Source organism: Chrysemys picta, chromosome 16 (assembly GCF_011386835.1).
Source record: "Chrysemys picta bellii isolate R12L10 chromosome 16, ASM1138683v2, whole genome shotgun sequence".
Lineage (NCBI taxonomy): Eukaryota > Metazoa > Chordata > Testudines > Emydidae > Chrysemys > Chrysemys picta.
This window is the reverse complement of record NC_088806.1, coordinates 12670644-12693995: the sequence shown is the minus strand read 5'-3', so window position 1 is coordinate 12693995 and position 23352 is coordinate 12670644. Positions and strand designations below refer to the sequence as shown.

Sequence of the window (23352 nt, the reverse complement as noted above, 5' to 3'; positions counted from 1 at the left end):
TTCAAGACCATTTGTTTCAAGACCATACTCACAGAGTAATTACCGATGGTTCACTGTCAAACTGGGAGGTCCTATCGAGTGGGGCTCTACAGGGGTCAGTGCTCAGTCTGGTGCTAGTCAGTATTTTCATGAATGACTTGGACAATGAATTGGATGCTTATAAAAAGTGAGAAAAACACCAAGCTGTGGGAGGGGTGGCAAGTTCTTTGAGGGACAGGATTAGAATTCAAAACGATGTTGACGAATTGGTCTAAAATCAACAAGATGAAATTCAATAAAGACAAGTGCTACACTTCAGAAGGAAAAATCAGATGCACAACTACAAAACGGGGAGCAACTCGCTAGGCCGCAGTACCGCTGAAAAGGCTCTACAATAGGTTACCAAGGGAGGCTGTGAGATCCTCACCTTGGGAGGTTTTTAAGAACAGGTTGGACATCTCTATCGGGGTGGTTTAGGTTTCCTTGATCCTGCCTTAGTTTTGGGGGCTGGACTTGATGACCAGTCAAGGTTCGTTCTAGCCCTACATTTCTATGATTCTATTCTAGGAAAACACTTGGTCTCTTTATTACAGTGCAGACCCGGCCCCTTCCATCAGGACTAAACCCACCGAGACATTTTTAAACCCTCCCAGTAACACAGGCTCTGAGTCTGGCCCAAATGCTAGAAAAGAGCAGAACCCAAGGAATCACTTAGGGGGATTCCCCCGACATTGTCCCCGAGGCACCACCCCCCAGCAGGGGGAATAGGGACAATCAGAAATGAGCTTTTCCTCTCTCTGCTCCTCACCTTGTCCACAGGAAAGTAAATTTGCCCAGGGATGTTGCAATAAGTGTGTCTGGGCAGGTCAGAGATCTGGGAATTTCTCTCCCCACTTATTTTTTCCACTGCCCCTTTCAGTCTCTCTCTCTCCTCTTTTCCCTTCTATCTCCTTTCCCCCCTGTTCCTTCTCCTTCCCCTCTCGCTGGGAAAATTCCCTTCCAGGGTCGTTCCCTCTCCAATGGCTGGACCAGCTCCTGCAGAAACATGGCTCAGGAGGGATGAGGTCAGAATCCTTTTCAACAGATCTTTGGAGGGGGGGGAGATAGGTAACCCACTTCCCACCTGCTCCCTCGCTCCCCATCAATAGCGGGAGGGGTCAGGGACACAGTTTTCCTTCCAAAACGTGGTGTTCCTGTAGTTTTGAAAGGGGGAAGAGAAGCAAGATCTGTGGTGGGTTTGTACCTGTATTGGACAAACGGATAGAAAGTTATCAATTCCATACCTGTCACTGGCAAATAACGATCACCATAGACCCACTGGTGAAATCAGTGATGGGAATGTGAGGGGTTAATACAGTATGTTGCAATTCTCAGACACCAGTGACAGGGGGAAGTTGCTCATTTGAGAATTTAACCCCCTGTAACCTCCACTATGGAGACTGACTCAGGGTAAAAGGTTTCCTCCAAAAAAAGAAGTTGCTGCAGTTAAAAGACAAGGGGAACAACTCCAAACCTGAGAAGATTTTTAATTCACATTTGATAATTACAGGGAAAAAGGTAAACTCGGGGATTTGAGATCAATTAAAGAGAAAAGGGAGGAAATCTGAGGAATTTTTGGATCAATTTTCACAAATTAGAAAGGAAAGTGGGGAAAGTGAGAGGGATTTTATATCAATAGTCAATAAGTAGAGGTAACATTTGAGTTAATTTCTTCTCGATATTTTATAAATAGAAAAGGCGCAACACTTGCAAGGATTTTATATCAATATTCAAGAATTTGAAAAAAGGGCAAAATTGGAGGATTTTAAAAAAACATATTATTTTTATGTTAATATTTTATAACTAGAGAGACAGGGAAAATCTCAAGGCATATTAAAACAGTCATAGATAACTAGGAAGAAAATGGGGCAACATTTTAGAATATTTTATATCAATCTTTGAAAAAAATATGAGAAAACGGGTCTGAAACTAAATAGTTGATGATACGAGAAGGGGGGGAAAAGCAAGATCTGAGGGGATTTTATATCCATATGAAACAACAAGAGGGGAAAGTTGGACGGGATTGTATATGAATGTTCAATAAACCACCAGAACATAACGGTTTCTCCCCCGCACCCCTAAAGCACTATCCACACGGCAGCAGGGAGCCCTTTGCAAAGCTGCTTTAAGAGGACAATGGAGAGGACAAGGGGCAGGAAGGCTCCTTGGCAGCGCGGAGGGGGCAGCAGTTGGAGATGGGCAGGTGACAGGCTGGTGGCTGTGGGGAGCTGCACTGGGCCACTGGGGACCAGTCACTAATACTGGTTACCACCCTGGGGACATTGCCTGTATCCAGTGCTTAATTTGTGTCAGGACTTTCCAGGCCTGAGCCCCGGCACCTCTGGGCCTGGCAGTTCAGAGCCCCGGCTCTCCTGGGCTTGCCGTGTCAGTTATGAAAGTAAAATAATTGCTTGAGCCCTCCGGCACCCCTTTCATTACAAATTAAGCCCTGTCCCTTCCAGGCCCTGTTGGTGGCAGGGAAGGAGCACCCCCTTCCCACGCAGAGGCAGCCCCATGGTAGCCACGAGGTGGGTGAAATCATTGCTTTTATTGGACCAACTTCCGTTGGTGAGAGAGGCAAGTTGGTCCAAGAAAAGCGATGACCTCACCCGCCTTGTCTTGGGACCAACACGGCCCCAACTCCCACCCTCCCAGTGTCTCAGGGCTCCCCCAAGCTGCACCCACTAACCTCCTGCCCAGTTAGGGGCGGGCTCAGGATACCAATTTCCCACCTAAAAAAAAGACAATTTCCCCACAGATAAAGTGAGTGGGAAAATATCCCAAAGCAGAGGAGATTTTTAATTGAGAATCCGAGGGGGAAATGGGGTAATTTGTGAGGAGGCGAATGGGGAAAAGGGCCAGTCACTTGAGAGAAAGGGGGGATTTTACATCCCGATGTGAGAGTTATGCCATAAGGGGAAGAACTGAGGAGAATTTGATCAGGATTTGACAGGGAAGCGGCAAATCAGGGACCCTCCTGGAATCTCCTGCCTGCACAGATAGTGTGTGTGTGTGTGTGTGTGGTGGGGAGGTCTGGGCTGTCTTCACCTCCCTCCATTTCTAGCTCATTTTCCCTCCCTCCCTTCCTGACCCCGCCACCCCGGGGACGCCCCACTGGGGCCCGCTCTCGATCTCCCCCCACGACACCCCCGGAGCAGACCCCGACAGGGGCTTGGAGCAGCGGCTCCAGTGCCATTAACTAGCTCCGATCTCGCTTGTAACAACCCGGAGCAGGTTCCCCCGGGGGCGGGGGAAGCTACAGATCTGAGCCCCCCGGTGCAGAGAGTCACTTTCCTGCCCCTCCCCCAGCATTTCTCCCCCGGGGTCCTTCGGACTCACCTGCAGTCTCCGGCCCAGGGGGGAGGGGTTAATGAAGGTCTCCCCCCAGCACAGACCCCATGGGGGGAGCAGCAGCTGCTCCGGCTCCCGGGCAGATCCCAGCCCCTTTGTGTTCACACGGCGCCTGGCCCCTTTGTTCTCCCTGCAGCCCGCCCCCCTGCCCAGCCCCAGCCCGGCCTGTGTGTCCTCCACCCCCACGCAGCCCTCACTGGGCAGGGGCTGGCCCCGGTCGGCCCGGCCCCACCCCGGCTCCCTGGGGGTCCGCGAGTCCCGCCGCCCTGCACGGGACTGACCCGGGCAGCAGCTGGGCCTGTTCCCACGGGCAGGGCCCGATCCTGCTGGGGGGAGCGATCCAGCTGGGGTGCCCGAGTCCCCCCGCGTGTCCCAACCCCCCCCCCCCCCCCAACACACACACAGACGAGGAACCCGCCGGGGCAGGGCCAGGCCTTGGTAGGAGCCCCGGGACACCCCGTTGTGTGCGGCCGGGTCGGTTTTTCTATGGATTTGCCAGTTGGCAGTAAAATCATGTCATCGGCCAGGTTCTTTTTTACAAGGGTGACCAGACCCGAAGTGTGAAAAACTGGGAGAGGTAGTAGGGGGGAGGTAATAGGCACCTATATAAGACACAGCCCCAAATATTGGGACTGTCCCTATAAAATCAGGACATCTGGTCACCCTATTTTTTACCTGGGTCTAAAGGTCTGCGTTATTCCCACGGTGAGCCGGGCAGGGGGAGAGAAAGGTCAAAGTTTGTGTCATGTTTCCCACAGTTTAAGGGACAGATCAAAACAGTTGGAAACACAGGGAGCTGCCCACCATGGGTGGCCAGTGAACCGGCCTTCTGGGGGAGGGAGGCTAGCCCCCCCACGGCCCTTCCCCTTCTGCCTGAGGTCCCACCCCTCGCCCTTCCCCTCTGCTCCCCCATGAGCCCAGCCCAGAGCACCCCCCTTCTGTGGCACCCCCAGCCCCGAGCACCCCCAGCCCCGGAGCTCTGGGCAGGCCCCCATGGGCGGTGGCACAGCCCCGGCCCCAGCGCCAACCACCCCGAGTCCCGTCGGCCCGCCCAAGCCCCAACCAAGTGGGAAGGACGAAGCAACTGCAGGAAGGGGCTAGGGGTGGAGCTGGTATTTTTGCATTTCAAAGGTGGTAACACTAGTTGTGCCCCTCACCCTCCTTGCCTCTCTTGGCAACCCCCCTAGGTCTGATTGTGCCCTCCCCTGCCACCCCCCAGCCTCGTGGGGAGGAGTGGGTTCACTTCCTTTTGCCTTGTTCCTACCTTCCCTTCCGGTGGCTGTTCCCACCACTTGTCCCCAGTGGTGGACCCCGACTCGGCCATGCACGACGCTTCCACTCCCGGGACTTCGCTGGTGAGGGGGGAAGAGGGAGAGACTGAGGGAGGGGGACCCCTAGCCACCGTAGTCACCTTGCCTTGGCTTTCTCCCCCATCCGCCTCCACAGCTACCATGGTAACCATCAGGGCACCAGCAGCAGTGGGCCCAGGCTGCCACAGCACCCTCGAGGGAGCCCCTCGGCCGGCAGGAAGGGCCAGGGGAGGGGAAAACGGCAAAAGCCCCTCGGAAGACGCAACCTCCCACTGTCATGGCTGCTCCTGCTGCTGTGGCCCTGCCACCAGCCACAGCCCCCCTCTCCCTGTCATCCCCTCCTCACCAGCCCCAGAGCGTACACCCCGGCGGATGCTGCCCCTCCACCCACCTCCCCAAGTGCCTCCACGGCCTCCTTTACCACCATCCCCGGAGGCCGAGGGCCCTTCTCCACCCTGACCAGGAAACATGGTTTCCATTGCCTCCTAGAGTCTGCCTCTTCCTCATAGAGACCTGCGGGCATTGGTGAGGGTGGTGGGGACCCAGCCATTGTACCGGCCTCCAAGATGTACAGGAAGGTCGTCTTCTTCCTGGCATCGGAGGCTGCCTCCCAAGAGGCGGTGGAGAAGGGTTTGTCGGTGGGCAGCCTCTACACCCTTTGGAGGACCTGGACATGCGGATGGTTCTCACTTCCATCTCGCCCTTCCCCTGCTTCCCACCTGGGGAAGCTGATCTCCACCATCAGCTCTCTCGCGTTACCCCTCACGGTAAGTGTAGACATAAGAGTGCCCTGATATTTTGTGAGTGAGGAAATTAACTTTGGCCATGGAAGGAGGGCACATAGTGCACCCTTCCTGATTGAACTAACCTCGTTATCTCCAGACTGATTCTTGCCTGCATATTTATACCTGCCCCTGGAAATTTCCATTACATGCGTCTGACGAAGTGGGTATTCACCCACAAAAGCTTATGCTCCAATACATCTGTAAGTCTTAAAGGTGCCACAGGACTCTCTGTTGCTTTTTACAGATCCAGACTAACACGGCTACCCCTCTGATACTTGGCTCTATAAGTTAGTTCGTAGTTTTGTCGTTCGTAGTTTCTTAATTCTTAGTTCTTAAGTTAGTTAGTTGAATCAAACTCTTAAGTTAGCATCTGTCGTCTTTCTATCACTCTTAGTTTTCTAACCTCTCCTGAGCTCTTCACCTCCCACTCAAGAATTGAGGAACCTGGACCATTGGACTCTCTTGGCATGCCAGAGGTAAGGCTGGTACTCTGTCTCTCACCGCCAGGTTATCAAGGAAGAGTGTGAGTATGTTAATCTAGAAAGCTTTATAGTACATAATACCACATGAACCTCTAGAACAATAGTATTGCCTCTGTAATTCTGATTGATTATTTTCCATTTGATTACTGTTCCATTTATCTCAGTAAAGGTCTTTAAGGCTGTATTTTGTTCTTAGTGTGAGGGTCCTGAGGGTCCTTACAAACTGTGTAGCCCGATTCTGGGACCAGAACCTTATTATCTTCTGATCAGGTGAATTGGCGAGCCAGTAACCCACATTATATAAATAAATGGAGATATCCCATCTCCTAGAACTGGAAGGGACCCTGAAAGGTCATTGAGTCCAACCCCTTGTCTTCACTAGCAGGACCAAGTACTGAGTTTGCCCCAGATCCCTAAGTGGCCCCCTCAAGAATTGAACTCACAACCCTGGGTTTAGCAGGGCAATGCGCAAACCACTGAGCTATCCCTCCACCCATCACATGAATCTCCTAAAATCAGGCAACAATGCCCTGATGCCAAGCCTTGAGTGGGTGCACTTCTTTGGGCAGGCATCCACTTTCCTCAGCACTCTGGACCCTCAAAAGTGCCTGGTCCCGGGCAGGGATTTCAGTATCATCCTGGATGCAAAGGGCAGCCTCGGGACCAAGAGGTGTCCAGCCACTGTGGACATCCTCCAGGAGATTGCTGACCATCACTCCATGGTGGATAGTTGGCGCGACCACCACCCAGACAACTCCCCCACTTTCACCTATGTCCAGGTGGAGGACACAGAGCTGATGGGATGTGCCTGGCCCTTCTGCTGTGACTACCCCTGGGTGGGGGATGAAGGTGGACGAGGGATGCGGCGACAGAGCAATTGGAGCGGGAGATCCTAGAGCTGGAGAAGCATCTGGCCACCAGGACTGGGGAGCCATACCTCTGCAGAGCCTGCCAGGAGACGCGGGAGGCGATCCGGGCCCTCGACAACCAGTCCCACATTCAATCCCGCATCCACCTCCTTCTGGAGATGGACTGTGGCTCCTGGAGAAAAAGACGGGAGCCAAAAAGCATGTCACCTGCTTCCTGGTGGAGAGCGGCACCACTCTCACGGATCCAGTGAAGATGCAGTGAAGGGCCAGGGCCTTCTATGCCATCCTTTTCTCCCCATAGCTGACTGACGCCGATGCTTGCGGTGTCTTGTGGGATGGACTGCCTACGGTCAGTGCGGGCAACGGGGACTGTCTGGAGCTGCCTTTCTCTCCAGCCATGTTCTCGGAAACTTTCCACTAGCAAATCCCCAGGCATCGACAGGCTGACCATAGAGTTCTACTGCCTGTTCTGGGACAGTGTCGGCCCAGACCTCATCACTGTCTGGGGCCAGTCCTTAGGGAGCGAGGCGCTCCCCCGTCACGCAGGCAAGCTGCACTCGCCCTGCTGCCTAAGACAGGGGATCTCTGCAACCTTCAGAATTGGTGCCCAGCCTCTCTCCACAGCAAGGACTATAAGATCATAGCATAAGAACATAAGAACAGCCATATTGGGTCAGACCAAAGGTCCATCTAGCCCAGTATCCTGTCTTCTGACAGTGGCCAGTGCCAAGTGCCCCAGAAGGAATGAACAGAACGGAGAATCATCAAGTGATCCATCCCCTGTCGGTCGCCCATTCCCAGCTTCTGGCAAACAGAGGCTAGGGACACCATCCCTGCCCATCTGGCCATTGATGGACCTATCCTCCATGAACTTATCTAGGTCTTTTTTGAACCCTGTTATAGTCTTGGCCTTCACAACATCCTCTGGCAAGGAGTTCCACAGGTTGAATGTGCGCTGTGTGAAAAAAATACTTCCTTTTGTTTGTTTTAAATCTTCTGCCCATTAATTTCATTTGGTGACCCCTAGTGCTTGTTCTCTGTGTATATATATCTTCCTACTGTATTTTCCACTGCATGCATCCGATGAAGTGGGCTGTAGCCCGTGAAAGCTTATGCTCAAATAAATTTGTTAGTCTCTAAGGTGCCACAAGTACTCCTGTTCTTTTTGTGAATACAGACTAACATGGCTGCAACTCTGAAACCTAGTGCTTGTGTTATAAGAAGGAGTAAATAACACTTCCTTATTTACTTTCTCCACACCAGTCATGATTTTATAAACCTCTATCATATCCTCGCTTATTCGTCTCTTTTCCAAGCTGAAAAGTCCCAGTCTTATTAATCTCTCCTCATATGGCAGCCGTTCCATACCCCTAATCATTTTTGTTGCCCTTTTCTGAACCTTTCCCAATTCCAATACAGGAACTCCTCACTTAACGTTGTAGTTATGTTCCTGAAAAATGCGACTTTAAGCAAAACGATGTTAAGCGAATCCAATTTCCCCATAAGAATTAATGTAATGTAAAGGGTCCAGAGAAGAGCAACAAGAATGATTAAAGGTCTTGAGAACATGACCTATGAAGGAAGGCTGAAAGAATTGGGTTTGTTTAGTTTGGAAAAGAGAAGACTGAGAGGGGCCATGATAGCAGTTTTCAGGTATTTAAAAGGGTGTCATAAGGAGGAGGGAAAAAACTTGTTCACCTTAGCCTCTAAGGATAGAACAAGAAGCAATGGGTTTAAACTGCAGCAAGGGAGGTCTAGGTTGGACATTAGGAAAAAGTTCCTAACTGTCATGGTGGTTAAACACTGGAATAAATTGCCTAGGGAGGTTGTGGAATCTCCATCTCTGGAGATATTTAAGAGTAGGTTAGATAAATGTCTATCAGGGATGGTCTAGACAGTATTTGGTCCTGCCATGTGGGCAGGGGACTGGACTCGATGACCTCCCGAGGTCCCTTCCAGTCCTAGAATCTATGAATCTATGAATCTATAAATGGGAGGCTTACGTTCCAGGGAATTATTTTTTTTGCCAGACAAAAGACTATATATATAAAAGTTTTAAACAAACAATTTAATACTATACACAGTGATGATGATAGTGAAGCTTGGTTGAGGTGGTGGAGTCAGAGGGAGGGATATTTCCCAGGGAATGCCTTACTGCTAAATGATGAACTGGCATTCGGCTGAGCCCTCAAGGGTCAACACATTGTTGTGAATGTAGCCTCACCTCACACTCTACAAGGCAGCACGAATGGAGGGAGGGGAGACAGCACAGCAAACAGAGACAGAGACAGAAACACACACCCTGTGTGTGGGAGAGAGATGTGCATTTCCCTTTTAAGTGCGCTGACCCCACTCTTTAGTACACTGCCTTGTTAAGTTAATCAGTAAGCTGAGACACAGGTGCTGCCAGGAAGCTCCCTCCCTCCTGAGCCCTGGCGTGTGTCTCCCCTGCTCTATGGAGATGGGGTAAGCAGGATGCAGGAGTAGGAGGGAGGGGGACACCCTGACATTAGCCACCTTCCCCCCCCCACACACACACACACAGCAAGCAGGAGGCTCGGGGAGCAGCTCCAAGGCAGAGGGCAGGAGCAGCACATGGCAGTGGGGGGAGGAACACCTGAACTGCCGGCAATTGCTAGCCTGCTGGGCAGCTGCTACACAGGGAATTTAGGGGAGTGGGGAGCTGATGGGGAGCTGCTGGTCCACCCTGGTTCCAAGCCCCCACCAGCTAGCTGCAATGGGCTGCTCTTCCTGCAAGCAGTGGAAAAAGTAGGTGGCTGCCAAACGACGTTATGAGGGAGCATTGCACAACTTTAAACGAGCACGATCCCTAATTGATCAGCAACGTAACAACGTAACAACGAAACAACTTTAACCAGGACGACTTTAAGTGAGGAGTTCCTGTATATCTTTTCTGAGATGGGGCAAACACATCTGCATGCCGTATTCAAGATGGCAAAAGCCATCTTCCTCAGCTGGAGTCCTTGCTGGTGAATGTGATCCATCCTGACCAGACCTACACCGTCCCGGGCTGTACCCTCTTTGACAACCTCTATCTGGTCTGGGACCTCCTCCACCTAGGGAATAGGGATGGGCTGTCATTTGCCCTCCTGTCCCTGGACCAGGAGAAGTTCAATAGGATGGATCACAGATATATCACAGACACCCTCTACAGGTGTTCGGCTTTGGGCCCCATTTTTTGGGCTGTCTCCAGGTGCTGTACACTTCTGCGGAGTGTTTGATCAAGCTCAACTGGATCCTGACTGAATCATGGGTGGTTGTAACACTCTATACCTCGGGGGTGTGCCCTGTAACCCCCATATTCCTCATTTATTGTGATATTGCAGATAAAGCATGCCATGTGAGGTATCAGGGGAAAGGTTATGATCTGCTGGAAGCCATTGTTCTATCTAAATATGTATATCATCAATGCATATGAAATTATAAGAATTGTGTTGTGTGGTTTTTACTAAAATATGCTGTGGGTTTGGGAAGCGCCCAGATACTAGTTCCCCAAAGACAATAACCAGGGGGATAACCAACGTCCGGGCGTGTGTTGAACAACCATCAACAGCCAACATCCAGCAAGAGAGCTACAATGCAATGACTCACCTGCACAGGGCCACACCAGGGGAATTGCTCAACCTTGCCTGGTGACTCAGCAATACCCACCAGACATTCCTTGACTTGCGTTCTCCAAGCACATGGACTGAGGATATAAGACAGAATACAGGGGCCCCGTGCTTGAACTTTTCTCCTTCCCCACCTATGCTGCAACTAGCAACAAGGACACTCAGAAAACTGAAGACTCCAACAGAGGAGACTGCCCCACGTTTAAGGGACAAACCTGTATATTAAGAACTGCAATATCCAGTGGGGGTGAGAAAAACTGCTTAATCTAGATGTTATCCAGTCTAATTGGGTTGAGAGTTTAGAATGCTGGCTTATATTTTCTTTTCTTTTGGTAACCACTCTGACTTTTTGCCTAGCACTTATAATCACTTAAAATCTATCTGTTGTAGTCACTAAACTTGTTTTACTGTTTATCTTTATCAGTGAGTTTGCCTGATGCATGTAGCAAAACTGCTCAGGTTTACAAAGGCTGGTGTATATCCACTTTCCATTGAACCAATTAATATACTTGCATTGCTTATCTTGAGCAGTGCAAGATGGTATATTCCTGAGGTACAAGTCTGGGAGCTGGGGGATTTTGCCCGTGCCTTTCTCTGTGTGATTCATGAGTGGCTCTATGAGCATTCATGCAATAGAGCTGGGTGTGGGGCTCCACATGCTGTTGTACTGAGTGATAACAGCACCTGGAGGGGTTTGCTGCTTGGCACTAGCAAAGTATTGTGAGAGACAGCCCAGGCTGGGAGGGTTAAGGGGACGCAAGGGTCCCACAGTCCCAGGAGATCCCGTCTCAGTGGTCTCCCGCCCCCACCCCGGTGGCCTGCCAGCACCTGGCTGCTGAGTCTAGCCTCCAGGTCCTGAGGAGGTACTGTTAAAAGGCCAGCAGCTCAGAGAAGTCTCATGGGAGACCTGTTGGATGGAGATCGAGGAGCTGCCCGCTGTATCCGAGCCCTTGGACTATGCACCATAAAGTAATCTGTGCAGGGCCTGGAAGAGGAAGACATGGACCTGACTGCGAAGGCAGAGCGGGCCCTGTCCGTCCACCTCTGGGGGAGGTTCAGGATGCCCAGTGCAGCCCCATTCAGAAGAACTCCAGGATCTTCTTCAGGAGATGGGCCAGGCTACCCCGGGGCAGGCTCCAGGTGTTAAGCCGTGGACAGGACTATTTGATTGAGTGCCCACGCTGCAAGGAAAGGCACCAGAGCAGCACCTTCCACCTCCACAACCACTCAACCACGCCAGCCTCCAGATCAACCCAATTCTCCAGCGGGGAAGGATTGGTGGTGGAAAAGCAAAACACCCAGATGGAGAAGCAGATCTGTGCACCACTGGATGGCCCCAGAGCATGGGGGCGGGGGAACTCACCTGCCCCTCATCCCTGACCATCAGGCCAATGCTCTTGACCTAGTTGTCCCGGGTGGAGGAGGCTGCCAAACAGATGGCTTGGCAAGCCTCCACCCCTGCCAGATCACCTGGGTCCTGGAACACGAGGAACGTGTTGTTGGCATACACCGACAGGATTGCCCGCAAATCCGGCTCTCACAGCACCAACCCTGTCCATCTCTCGCAAAGGAGTTGAAGGAACCAGCTCCATTACCAGCTCCATTGGTGTCTCTCAGCTGGTAGGGGGCTAGCAAGGGGTTTCATGGCTGTCCAGGTTACACGGGCAGGGCTGTAGTCCCCCCTACTTCTTAAACTGGCATTTGACTGCCCCTCCAGGGCTCTGATCAGATTCCCTTAGCCCCCGGGGGGTGAGCTGTCTTGGCAGAGCGAACCTATCTCCCCCCCGAGCAGACGTCGCTTTGAGAAAAGGCTCCTGTGAAACTCATTCCATGCTGCCCAAGAGGGGCACTTTGGTCTCTCCAGCCATAGAAAAGGTTATTCTTTGTGTCACCCCTCCCCTAAATGCTAGGGCTCAGCTCCCAGCCAGAAAAAAAAACCAAACTACACCTGGGATTGCTAGGGGGCTTTGCTGCAATCGCTGGCTCTGAATTCTCTGAACTTCACTTTCATTCTCTTCATCGGCCTGTGCGCACATTTTGTCAGCCTGGAGTTTATTTGTTTGGAGGAGGAAGGAGGTGTGTGTGTGGGGGGGGGGGGGGGGGGGGAACGGAACAGGTGGAATCTGCGCATTTCTAGACAACTCCAACAACGGCTAGCCTGGTAGCAAACATCCAGAGAAGTTACAAAGTAGCAGCCGTGTTAGTCTGTATCCACAAAAAGAACAGGAGGACTTGTGGCACCTTAGCGACTAACAAATTTATTAGAGCATAAGCTTTCGTGGACTACAGTTCACTTCTTCAGATGCATAGAGTGGAACACACAGACAGAAGCTATTTATACATACAGAGAACATGAAAAGGTGGAAGTACACATACCAACTGTCAGAGGCCAATCAATTGAGATGAGCTATCAGTAGCAGCAGAAGAAAAAACTTTTGAAGTGATAATCAAGATAGCCCATTTTGGACACTTGACATGAAAGTGTGAGGATACTTTAACATGGGGAAATAGATTCAATTAGTGTAATGACCGAGCCATTCCCAGTCTCTGTTCAATCCTAAATTAATGGTATCTAGTTTGCATATTAATTCAAGTTCAGCAGCTTCTCAATGGAGTCTGTTTTTGAAGCTTTTCTGTTGCAAAAATGCCACCTTAACGTCTGTCACTGAGTGGTTAGGGAGGTTGAAGTGTTCTCCTACTGGTTTGTGAATGTTATGATTCCAGATGTCAGATTTGTGTCCATTTATTCTTTTACCTAGAGACTGTCCGGTTTGGCCAATGTACATGGCAGAGGGGCATTGCTGGCATATATCACACTGGTAGATGTGCAGGTGAATGAGCCCTGGATGGCGTGGCTGATGTGATTAGGTCCTATGATGGTGTCACTTGAATAGATATGTGGACAAGGACTCCTCATTGTTTTTGCTGATACAGACTAACAGGGCCACCCCTCTGAAAGGTGTAAAATATTTCCCAACCCTCCACTCACTATAATACGAAGGCGAGGAAAAGAAGTTTGTGGAGGCTAATTAAATACTTTGCTAAAGCCAAGCACACTTTGGTGAGAGCAGCACATTAGCCAGGGCTTTTCTTGCCCCACATTCTTGCTGCTGTGTAGTAGGTAGAACACTCATTGTGTTAATAAACCAAGCAGGTTAGTAGGGAAGGAGAGTTACAGGGATGGAAGTTGGAGTGGGATGAGAATGACTTGATGGCTACACAAATGAATGATTTATTTCTCTGTATATCACTGTAATCAGCAGTGAACGTTGCTAGATTTATCCCTGGTCATTTTGACACTTATTTTCTCGCTGGGGAAACCAAAAAGTCACTAACTGAGCAACACTCCAGCACCCTCAGAGCCAGACTGCCCCGAACCCCAGGCCCTGTAGTTTGCAGCACCCACCATCACCTGATCTCAACAGGGCCTCCAATAAGCAGCCCTCCATAATGGGGTCTCCAATACCCCAGCCCTGCAGAATGTATACCCAGCAGGTGGGGTCTCCCCTGCTGAGCCAGGTCCTACGCCTCAGAGTACACCTCCAGGTCATGGGGTCCCCAATAAACCCATCCCCCACCATGCACCCCAGGACAGGGGCTCCACAGCGACCCCACCCCCCACCCTGCACCCCAGGACAGGAGCTCCCCAGCGACCCCACCCCCCACCATGCACCCCAGGACAGGAGCTCCCCAGTGACCCCACCCCCCACCATGCACCCCAGGACAGGAGCTCCCCAGCGACCCCACCCCCCACCATGCACCCCAGGACAGGGGCTCCACAGCGACCCCACCCCCCACCATGCACCCCAGGACAGGAGCTCCCCAGCGACCCCACCCCCCACCCTGCACCCCAGAACAGGGGCTCCCCAATAACCCCGCCCCACCATGCCCGTGGGCGGGGCCGCTCGTCCCCAGCCCAGCAGCGAAGCCGCAGAAAAAGCCCCGAGGCCCCCGCCCGCCCGGCGCGCGTCTCCCTTCCCGGAAACGCGCGGCGCTGCTTGCTGCCCCGCTCCCAGCCGTGCCGCGCGCGGGCAGAACCGGGTCCCACGGCGGGTGAGTGCGGGGGGCGGGGCAGGCTCGGAGGGGATCTCCGCCACCCCTCCCGGTACCGACGCTGCCCGGTGCTCCTCGGTCCCCAGCGCCCGTATGGGCCCGCCTCAGTCACCGCCCGCGGGGAGCGTGTACGGTCCTAATCCTGCCCCCCAGCCCGTTATAGCCTTCACCGGCCCCGCGTTCCCCCCCCCCCGCCCCGTTATATCCGTCACCGGCCCCACGTCGCCCCCCCCTGCCCAGTTATATCCAGTAATGGCCCCGCGTCCCCCTCCCGTTATATCCCGTCCCCCTGCCCCGTTATATCCGTCACCGGTCCCGGGTCCCATTATATCCGTTACCGGCCCCGCGTGTCCCCCCCCCGCCCGGTTATATCTGTCACCGGCCCCGCATCCCCCACCCCGCCCGTTATATCCATCACCGGCCCCATGTCGTCCCCCTCACCCGCCCGTTATATCCGTTACCGGCCCCGCGTCCCCTCAACCCGCCCTGTTATATCCAGTAACGGCCCCGCGTCCCCTTCCCCCCGCCGCCCCCGTTATATCCAGTAACAGCCCTGCGTCCCCCCACCCCCATTATATCCGTCACCGTCCCGCGTTCCCCCCCGCCGCCAGTTATATCCATCACCGGCCCCGCGTCCCCTTCCCCTCCAGCCCGTTATATCCGTCACCGGCCCCACGTCCCCCCCCCCACCCGTCCGTTATATCCGTCACCAGCCCCGCGTCGCCACCCCGCCCCGTTATATCCAGTAATGGCCCCGCGTCCCCCTCCCATTATATCCAGTAACGGCCCCGCATCCCGTTCCGCTGCCCCGTTATATCCGTCACCGTCCCGGGTCCCGTTATATCCGTTACCGGCCCCGCGTGTCCCCCCCGCCCCGTTATATCCGTCACCGGCCCCGCGTCCCCCTCCCCGCCCGTTATATCCGTTACCGGCCCCGCGTCCCCTCCACCCCCGCCCATTATATCCGTCACTGGCCCCGCATCCCCTCCATCTGCCCCGTTATATCCGTCACCGGTCCCGGGTCCCGTTATATCCGTTACCGGGCCCCGCGTGTCCCCCCCCGCCCCGTTATATCCGTCACGGCCCCGCGTCCCCCTCCCCGCCCGTTATATCCGTTACCGGCCCCGCGTCCCCTCCACCCCCACCCATTATATCCGTCACTGGCCCCGCATCCCCTCCATCTGCCCCCGTTATATCCGTCACCCGCCGCTCCCCCCTCTGCCCCCGTTATATCCTATAACGGCCCCCGCGTCCGTCCCCCCCATTATATCCGTCACCAGCCCTGCATCCCGCCTGTTATATCCAGTAACGGCCCCGCGTTTCCCCCTGTTATATCCAGTAACGGCGATGTGTCCCGTCCCCCCCCCGTCCCGCGTCGCCCTCCTGCCTCGTTAGATCCAGTAATGGCCTTGCGTCCGCCCCCCATTGTATCCGTTACCGGCCCCGCGTCCCCTCCCCCGGCCTCGTTATATCCAGTAACGCCCTGCGTCTCCTCCCTCCTCCCCGTTTTATCCCTTAACGGCAGCATGTTTGCAGATCAAAGTGACTTGCTTCACATTCGCTGCAGATGAGAAGAGAAGAGACTGTGAGGGGACATAGAACAGTTTTCAAGTACATAAAAGGTTGTTACAAGGAGGAGGGGGAAGAATCGTTCCCCTGAACCTCTGCGGACAGGACCAGAAGCAACGGGGTTAAATGGCAGCCAGGGTGGTTTAGGTCGGACAGGAGGAAACACTGTTGGGGGTTCAGCGCTGGGGTAAATTGCCCAGGGAGGTTGTGGAGTCTCCATCATTGGGGATGTTTAAGAGCCGGCTGGACAAACATCTCTCAGGGATGGTCTAGATAATACTTAGCCCTGCCACGAGGGCAGAGGACTGGACTAGACGACCTCTCGAGGTCCCTTCCAGGCCTTTGATTCTATAAAAAACAGGGGCCTCCCGCTCGCTGTCTGGGGTACGGTGTCTCCCAGCTGCTGACAGGACCCTGGGCTGGGCCCTCACTGACTTTCCCTGTCCCCAGTGCGGGGTGAGGGGTTTCCTCCCCTCCCGGGCTGCGCTGTGCATGGCCGGGTCCCTGCTCCCTCAGGCAGTGCCCAGAGCAGCCCCCGCCTCTCTCCCCTTCCTGTATTAACCCCTCACATGCTGACACTGCCTGTGCCAGACAAGTGCCCAGAACCCAGGACAGACCGTCCCCATGAGGGGTCTTTCCCCCGGCGCTGAGCTGGGTCCCTGGGATCGTTATTTGCCAGGGACGGGATATAGGAATTTGTTGACTTTTTTGGCTCCTCCATCCATCCCCTCCCCTCTCCTGTTAAAGCAGCGTTGGCCTGGGCCTGTGTGAATGGATGGCACGGGGGGGGGGGGGGTGTGACAGAACGTAGCCCTGTGTCCACACCCTACACCCGATTGCAATATTCATGGTACAAATTATGCCTTGTGAGGGGCCATTGGAAAACTCATAATTTGCTGGCCATTATTGTCCTGATAAACGGTGTGTGGCAACGTTATATGTGAAGTTGTAAGATGTCCCTGTAGGATGTTATTAACACTTGTTCCAAACCCTACAGCCCTACCCAAACTGTGGTTGGCAATCGCCCTGAGTCCTTGCCCCAGATGTGGGGAGCAGCGGTGGTGGGAAAGGGGGGATCCCCCATGACATGTTTTAAAGGATTTTGGCTCCTCCCTCCTATACCACATTTCTGGTCTCATTGACTCCAGTGTCTGGACTGACACTGCAATAAGGACAAGGCGTGACTCTGGATTAACATGAGGGAGGTGGTTTCATTAGTTACTGTCACCGGGGGGCTGGCTGTTGCTGACGGAAGGGAGGCTGCTCTCTCTCACTTTCCACTCAAAGTGTTGGGTTTGAGTTTCTTGGGTCACAGGCTGCTGCCTCCAGTGTGATCTGGGAACGCTGGGCCGAGCAGCTCCTCTGCCCCAGCAGGGTCTGTGCCATGGAGAGACCTTCGTTAAAGCTCCTTCGGTGCCCAGCCAAGGGGAGAGACTTTCTCCAGTGGCTGGAACTAGCCCCCTACAGTCGCCCCGGGCTCTGCCAACACCCACCACTGAGCCAGAGACCTCAGGGAAAGTGCTGGGGGTTGGGCAGGGAAGTGACTCTGTACAAATGTCCCGGGAGCTTCGGATTTCACAGGAATGTGCTCCCTGGTTGTGAATGTCCCTGAGGGAGGGCTGGGAGCTGCCTGTACAGCAGTGAAGCGGCTGCCCTCAGCTCCTGCCATGATCTGCCCAGGGAGCAAACTGGGGGATTCAGGAGTGGAAGAGGGCTGGGCCCCAGTGGGGTTTGCCCTTTGTGTGTCTGGAGGGTGGAGGTGTCATTGTGACGTTGTGCAGTCTATATGGTTTTATAAAACTTGATAATAAGTCAATATAATGTAACTGAAATAGTTTTAGAGAAAATACGGTAATAAGTGAATGTAACGTAACTGGGATATGCTTCATGCAAAAGTTCTCTTGTAAGGTATCATTACAAAGCTTATAAGCTACTGAGTATGATCATCTGATTTGTGTAAATGTACCACTCTTGTATCTAAAACTAGAAATATAAAATGTAACTCTGAGGGCCTATTGTAATTGTGTAAAGTGGTGGGGCCATTAATGATGGTTTGGAATCTTGATGACTCCCATTGTCTGCAGATGGCTGTATTTACCTGTGAGTCTTCCTGTATATGTGTGTGCTGGCAAGTGAGTAATGAAGTCTTGCAGTGACATGTGATCATGTCACCTGAACTGGAATCCATCTTTAACCTGGTGCTTTTCCAGTGAGGGGGGGTGGAAACCCAGAGAGACAAAGAGTTCCCGCCTTATGCAAAAGATATATAAAGGGGGGAAGAGAACAGAGAGAGGGAGGAGTAATCATGAAGAATCCCCTAGCTATCACCTGAGCTGCAACAAGAGCTGTACCAGGGGAAAGAATTGTGCCCAGGCCTGGAAGGTGTCCAGTCTGAGAAAAACTTACTAAAGCATCTCTGAGGGTGAGATTATCTGTATTCAGTTTGATTAGATATAGATTTGCGCATTTTATTTTATTTTGCTTGGTGACTTACTTTGTTCTGTCTGTTACTACTTTGAGCCACTTAAATCCTACTGTCTGTATTTAATAAAATCACTTTCTATTTAGTAATTCACTCAGAGTATGTATTAATACCTGGGGGAGCAAACAACTGTGCATATCTCTCTATCAGTGTTATAGGGGGCGAACAGGGTAAAACGGATTTATCTGGGTTTAGACCCCATTGGGGGTTGGGCATCTGAGTGCTAAAAACAAGCACACATCGGTGAGCTGTTTTCAGGTACACTTGCAGCTTTGGGACAAGTGATTCAGACCCTGGATCTGTGTCTGGAGCCAGACGGAAGTGTCTGGCTCAGCAAGACAGGGTGCTGAAGTCCTGAGCTGGCAGGGAAAAGAGAAGCAGGGGTAGTCTTTGCACATCTAGTGGCAGCTCCCAAGGGGGTTTCTGTGATCCAACCCGTCACAGTCATAGGGTGACCAAATCGCAAGAGTGAAATATCAGGACACATTGGGCAAGTGGGAGAAGGGGGAGAGGACGACAACGACAGACACAGGTGCACAGAGCCATGAGAGGGGGCCCTAGGAAACTGCGAGAGGGGGCCCTAGGAAGCTGCGAAAGGGGTTGTACGGCCCCTGCACCACAAGCCACAGGGCAAGGACACCTATTGAATTCAATGAGAATTTTGCATGTGAATTGATGTACCTAGTTCTGAGATTATAAAGCCAGAAGGGATCCGGTGATCACCTGGTCTCACCGCAATGCTGATTCCATTAATATTGTTGAGCAATTCATGCTGATTTTATGTCAGCCCACATCTTAATAGTTTTGAATACTGTAGATAACAATTTTCAGCTCAGTTGGTCTGAACATGCAGAGCTTTAAAATTGCTATGCTCTAAACTTGCTGCAAGCCCCACCCCCAGGAATTGAGCCGCGCTCCGGCCGGGGTTGCCGGGCTTGGGTCCGAGCCGGAGACGCGCCGCGGGGGCCGCGCTGCGCCGGGCCAGACCCGAGCCGCGCCGCGGGGGCCGCGCCGTGGGGACCGGGCCGGGCCGGAGCCGAGCCACGCCGCGGGGACCGGGCCGGAGCCGACCCGAGCCGCACCGCGCCGCGGAGGCCGGGCCGGAGCCGACCCGAGCTGCGCCGTGCCGCGGGGGCTGGGCCGGAGCCGACCCAAGCCACGCCGCGCCGCGGGGGCCGGGCCGGAGCCGACCCAAGCCGCACCGCGCCGCGGAGGCCGGGCCGGAGCCAACCCGAGCCGCGCCGTGCCGCGGGGGCCGGGCCGGAGCCGACCCGAGCCGCGCCGCGGGGGCCGGGCCGGAGCCGACCCAAGCCGTGCCGCGCCGCGGGGGCCAAGCCGAGCCGGAGCCGGGCCGCGCCGCAGGGGCCGAGCCGAGCCGGAGCCGGGCCACGCCGCGGGGGCCAAGCCGGACCCGAGCCACGCCACGCCGCGGGGGCCAGGCTGGAGCCAAGCTGGGCCAGAGCCGCTGGGGCCTGCGTGCTCGGCGGGAACGGGCCGCACCTCCCCGGAGCCCTTCTCGCGCCCCCACCACCCCAGCTTACCTGGTGCTGCCTGCCCGCCCCTGCTTCTTTTCAGACTTCCCGCGAATCATTCGCGGGAAGCAGGGGAGGGGGCGGAGCGTTCAGGGGAGGGGAGGAGGGGGAAGTGAGCTGAGGGCGGGGTGGAGAGCTGCAGCGTGGGGCCCTCTTGGCGCGGGGCCCAATTCATCCGAATCGGCTGAATCGGCATAAAGCCGGCCCTGGCCACTACTACTAGACAGTGGCACAAGGCAATTCAGTGTGAATCACAAAAATGTAGGACTGGAAGGGACATCAACAGGTCATCTAGTCAAACCCCTGCACTGAGGCAGGACTGAGTAATAACAACACTAGACCATCCTTGACAGGTGTTTGTCTAACCTCTTAAAAAACTCCAATGACTGCTATTCCATAACCTCTCTGGGTAATTTGTCCAGTGCTTAATTACCTTTACAGTTAGGAAGTTTTTCCTAATGTCTAACCTAAATCTCCCTTGCTACACTTTAAGCCCATTGCTTCTTTTTCCTGCATGTCCTGAGTGGGACGGGGGTGGGTCCGGGCAGTGGGATTGGGGGGAGGGAGGTCGAGGGAGTCAGTTGGTGTGTGGGGATGGATCGGGGGAAGCAGGGTGGAGGAACTGAGGGGGACAGGACTGGGACTGGGGGAGTCGGGGGAGGCTGAGGGGGATGGGACAAGACTGGGATGGAGGGAGTAGGGTAGGGGCTGAGGGGAGCATGAATGGGACAGGGTAGAGAGAGCTGTGTAGAGTGGGGCGGGGGAGACAATGGGGCTGGGCTGGGGAGGGTTGGGGAGAGGGACAGGGTCTGGAGGGGATGAGACAGAGGGGAGCAGGACTGGAATGGGGGGAAGTTGAGGGGGTAGCTTAAGATTCCTGACGAAGTGGCTATTCACCCACGAAAGCTTATGCTCCAACACATCTGTTAGTCTTAAAGGTGCCACAGGACTCTCTGTTGCTTTTTACAGATCCAGACTAACATGGCTACCCCTCTGATACTTGACAAAAAAAATTGTTTCTTTTTTTTTTTGGTTTATTTTTTATAATACATTAGCTAATTTCCACATAGTGGTCTTTAAGGTTGATTACCCCATATCCAGTACTGCAGTCCCTCAGCTCCCCTCGGGTGAGTTGCCGCCTTCTACCTTTTGCAGCTCACCTTACTTTGGGGTGAATCCTGCGATCCTTTGTATCAACTCCTTAGTCTTATGAGTTATGGGAATGTGTGTCCCTCCTGGCAGAAATGTCCATCAGTCCGAGTTGGGAAAGAGAGGGGTGACCTCACTAGCTACAGTGAGATAAAAACTATCTGTGCCTTGTCTCCACTAGAACTGTACATTAAGTTGCTCAAATCAGCTCTCTTGGTGTAGAAACACAACTATTTTTTCAGGGCAGACATAACCCAGGTGCGGTGGTTGTGGTTAGCTTTTCCCTTGTGCTGACCTGATCTCCATCACTCTTCCTAGTCCTGATAAACCCTGAGCATCACATTGCAAAGTTAATGTTAGTCACCAGATTTCCTGGTTGGGACAAAATTCTTATTCACAGTTGCATGGTGTGAAAATTGCAGATACAGGCATAAATATATATTGTGCCAATATATATTTATGCCTGTATCTGTAATTTTCACTCATGCATCTGAAGAAGTGGGTTTTTTTTTTACCCACGAAAGTTTATGCCCAAATAAATCTGTTAGTCTTTAAGGTGCCACCAGACTCCTTGTTGTTTTTGTGGATACAGACTAACATGGGTACCCCTCTGATATTTCATTCCCAGTTGTTCTGACATTGTTTGTGGTTGTGCTGAATAGCAGGTAGTTTTTTTCTACCAGTTTTCTGATTTAGAATATAGTGAGATGCAACAAAAAAGCAGGAGGAAAGGTAGAAAAAAAGGATCATTTCAGCGTCTGTGATATCCAGAGGAGATGGTATGAGTCAGAGGGATTCCTTTCCAATCACCATCATGAATCTCCCGCCACTCAACAGCACTGGCTTCTGAGTGAGCCACAATAGCGTCTCCTCCCCATGTTCTATCCCTCCAGCTCCCAAAGTGTCACATGAAGCAGTGTTCTCAGCTCTCTGTGCTTAGGTATCAGGCTTTGATCCTAAATCAGACTCGTTGGGGCTGGAAATGAGTGTCACAGGCCTAAAGGGGGAATTTGAGAGGATCCCAAACAGATTAACCTTTCTGTGCTTTAATCCCTGTTTCTGTCTATTGGCAAAATTGGTTTTAGGAATTTTCCAGCTGAGCTGGGATTGTTTCCAGATTGGAAGGTTGGCTGATTTTCCCCAATACAATGATGGTAGAACCTTTGTAACTAACATGACTGAATAGTAATGAGGTGGTGCTGCGTGAAGAAGGTTTGAATGGACCAGAGGACAGCACAATAGGAAAATCTGTTCTAATTTGGCATCATGAGATGTAAAATGCTCTGGAATTTCATTGTATATGATACTGAAACTGTCTTATTCGCTTGTGGGTTGTGGGTTTTTCTCTCTTTCCTGAGGGGATTTGATAACATAACTGGATACTATTTTTTATAAGATGAAGTTCAGTTTTTTGGTGGCGTTTGAGACAAATGACCATTTACTAAAACAATAATTCCTTTTTGTGCGTGTCTTTTTCCACACCTCCATTATGACATGGAGGAAGTTCAAGAGCAGTTCAGTCGTCAGGAACAAATACTCAAAGCTATTGGATGTGCTACCAGAGAAACAGTAGCATTTTGAAATTGTACATCTAACTAAGTAATGGAATTGAACACCACTGTGATCTTATAGTTTGGATCAATATTGTTTCAGATGATTCAAGGACAATATTCCACAGTAACTGACTCGGAACTAAGCAAAATGTCCATGTATTTGGGTCGCAAGGCAGGTGCGGCCCAGGCCTACCAGGAGGTTACTTCTGAAGATTTCTCTTTCCTAATCAAGTGTACATGGCGTATTATTTCAGAACACAGTTCCTACCTATGCAGAGATGGAGAAAATGGAAGTGGCATTTTTGCTGAGTTTACACCTTGTAGATGCTGCAAATGTGTATAAAATAAAATCCGTTGTGAGTGTGAAAGAGCTGCAGCAGTAGATCTATTTTTAATAGATACCCCACCTTTGGTAACTTACACGGCTTGTGATCCAGACCCATATTTGTCCCACCAGATTAAATAAATAAACTGGGCATGCTTGGTTGGGGAAGCGATTCCTCACTCTGACTACTGAGATTTTCTGTCATGTGGTAAAGGATTCTACTCCAGAGAAGTAAAGTTACC

The 23352-nt window shown here is 52.6% G+C and overlaps 2 protein-coding genes across 22 annotated transcripts in view; one reads left to right on the top strand and one right to left on the bottom strand.

Moving 5' to 3' along the window:
• Window positions 1-23352, bottom strand: part of LOC103306853 (zinc finger protein 436-like) — a 495746-nt gene that overhangs the window by 26080 nt on the left and 446314 nt on the right. For 3 of the 21 annotated variants that reach the window (XM_065569430.1, XM_065569432.1, XM_065569434.1), the window contains exon 1: window positions 3358-3674. The exons of 17 other annotated variants lie outside the window; for them this stretch is intronic. The gene's annotated coding sequence lies outside the window, so the exon portion shown is untranslated. Of the gene's footprint in view, window positions 1-787; window positions 1301-3357; window positions 3675-23352 lie in introns of those variants that run through there. One more of the 21 variants, XM_042847583.2, reaches the window with a different exon arrangement.
• Window positions 1-23352, top strand: part of LOC135976036 (nascent polypeptide-associated complex subunit alpha, muscle-specific form-like) — a 1165876-nt gene that overhangs the window by 1123865 nt on the left and 18659 nt on the right. The window lies entirely within an intron of this gene.